This window comes from Salvelinus namaycush, unplaced genomic scaffold (assembly GCF_016432855.1).
Source record: "Salvelinus namaycush isolate Seneca unplaced genomic scaffold, SaNama_1.0 Scaffold1273, whole genome shotgun sequence".
Taxonomy (NCBI): domain Eukaryota; kingdom Metazoa; phylum Chordata; class Actinopteri; order Salmoniformes; family Salmonidae; genus Salvelinus; species Salvelinus namaycush.
The window spans coordinates 65,318-68,148 of record NW_024057979.1 but is presented as its reverse complement, the minus strand read 5'-3'; positions in this window follow the sequence as shown (position 1 = coordinate 68,148).

Sequence of the window (2,831 nt, the reverse complement as noted above, 5' to 3'; positions counted from 1 at the left end):
CCTTCGCAGTTCCTGTCATGGATTTCGCTGCAGAAAGAGTTCTGTTTCACCCACAGACATAATTCAAACGGTTTTAGAAACTAGAGAGTGTGTTCTATCCAATAGTAAGAATAATATGCATATTGTACGAGCAAGAATTGAGTACGAGGCCGTTTAAATTGGGTACGATTTTGTGCTATGTCGAAATGGCACCCCCCTAGTGGCAAGAAGTAATCCAGTGACTATTTGTTTTGAGAACTCCATCAGAAGTGCGCTGCAGAAACACTGCTAGCCAAACACAACTGTCTGGCTGGTGTTTACCTGAATTAAATGGTAACTGCACAATTTTAAAAATAAAGAATCAGATTTTTTCCCCCAGACCTAAGAGAATGGCAGCCTTGCTGACACCGACACAGCGAGCCGTGAATCACTGGTCTGGTGACACGGGCTTGTAAAACGGGAGGTTAGCTAAAAAATACTTCTTGATTGGTTCTCAAATGTACGCTATTTTCATGCTCAATGCCCCCCACGCTTCCTCATCAATTTGCTAAGCCCCCACTAGAGAGGTGAACATAGACATTGAGGTGTTCATTTAAAAAAATAAAATGTATTTATTTATTTAAAAATTTTACCCCCTTTTTCTCCCCAATTTCGTGGTATCCAAATGTTAGTAATTACTATCTTGTCTCATCTCTACAACTCCCGTACGGGCTCGGGAGAGACGAAGGTCGAAAGCCATGCGTCCTCCAAAACACAACCCAACCAAGCAGCACTGCTTCTTAACACAGCGCGCATCCAACCTGGAAGCCAGCCGCACCAATGTGTCGGAGGAAACACCGTGCACCTGGCGACCTTGGTTAGCGCGCACTGCGCCCGGCCCGCCACAGGAGTCGCTGGTGCGCGATGAGACAAGGATATACCTACCGGCCAAACCCTCCCTAACCCGGACGACGCTAGGCTAATTGTGCGTCGCCCCACGGACCTCCCGGTCGCGGCCGGCTGCGACAGAGCCTGGGCGCGAACCCAGAATCTCTGGTGGCACAGCTAGCGCTGCGATGCAGTGCCCTAGACCACTGCGCCACCCGGGAGGCCCGAGGTGTTCATTTTGTGTCATTTTCCCAATGCCAACAAATGCTACTGTTGGTAAAGGAAACCTTCTTAGTAGGTGTGTAATGGTACACACATTCATACCAAGCCGTTTGGTACGGGGACCTTGGTTCGGTCCGTGCTGTGAACCCGAATGAGTACATAAAAAAAGATTGACTAAATAAAACCGATATGCCTCCGCAGCACTGTAGGACTATGCCTCTTGAATAAATCTGGGCTGAAAAATATGTCAGGCTATTCCGTTAAAACAACTAGATCCTATGCGCACGTTGTAATCAAAATTCAAATCTTAATTGGTGCATTTCAAACTGTCCTTTTTGTGAGGTGCAGCTGGGAACTAGTTCTGTACCATGGTGAGTGTTGGTCTATAAACCAGAATTGGAGGATCCTCCATCGTTGTTTAAATCTCCAGTTTGGAAGCATTTGGGCTTCCAAGTAGATTACCACAGCGATGGACAGAGAGTTGTGCATAAAACGTGAACTATATTGACACATTTACGCCAACATCACCCCAGAATACCGGAGCAAGACGGAAACACACAAAAAAAACGACACCGTCTTCCATCTGCATTGAAACATTAGTGCTATTCTAAAATTGATTCTATATTTTTTCCCCTAATCAATCTGCATGTAATACACCATAATGACAAAGCGAAAACAACAGGTTATTTAAAAAAAAATCTACAAAAGATTTAAACAGAAATACCATATTTACATACGTTTTCAGACCCTTTGTTATGAGACTCAAAATTGAGCTCAGGTGCATCCTGTTTCCATTGATCATCCTTGAGATGTTTCTACAACTTGATTGGAGACCACCTGTGATAAATTAATTGGACATGATTTGGAAAGACACACACCTGTCTATATAAGGTCCCACAGTTGACAGTGCATGTCAGAGTAAAAACCAAGCCGTGATGTTGAAGGTGTTGTCCATAGAGCTCCGAGACAGGATTGTGTTGAGGCAGAGATCTGGCGAAGGGTACCAAAAAATGTCTGCAGCATTGAAAGTCCCCAAGAATGGCCTCCATCATTCTTAAATGGAAGAAGTTTGGAACCACCAAGACTCTTCCTAGAGCTGGTCACCTGGCCAAACTGAGCAATCGGAGGAGAAGGGCCTGGGTCAGGGTGCTGACCAAGAACCCGATGGTCACTCTAATAGCGCTCTAGAGGTCTTCTGTGGAGATGGGAGAACTTTCCAGAAGGACAACCGTCTGCAGCCCTCCCACAATCAGGCCTTTATGATAGTGGCCAGACGGGAGCCACTCCTCAGTAAAAGGCACATGACAGCCTGCACATGACACCACTAAAGGACTCTCAGACCATGAGAAACAAGATTCTCTGGTCTGATGAAACCAAGATTGAATTCTTTGGCCTGAATGACAAGCGTCACGTCTGGAGGAAACCTGGCACCATCCCTACGGTGAAGCATGATGGTGGAAGCATCATGGTGTGGGGATGTTTTTCAGCATCAGGGACTGGGAGACTAGTCAGGATTGAGGCAAAGATGAACGGACAAAAGTACAGAGAGATCAGTGATGAAAACCTGCTGCAGAGCGGACTAGTAAGGACCTCAGACTGGGGGGGAAGGTTCACCTTCCAGCAGGACAACGGCCCTAAGCACACAGCCAAGACAACGCAGGAGTGGCTTCAGGACAAGTCTCTGAATGTCCTTGAGTTGCCCAGCCAGAGCCCGGACTTGAACTAGATCGAACATCTCTGGAGAGACCTAAAAATAGCTGTGC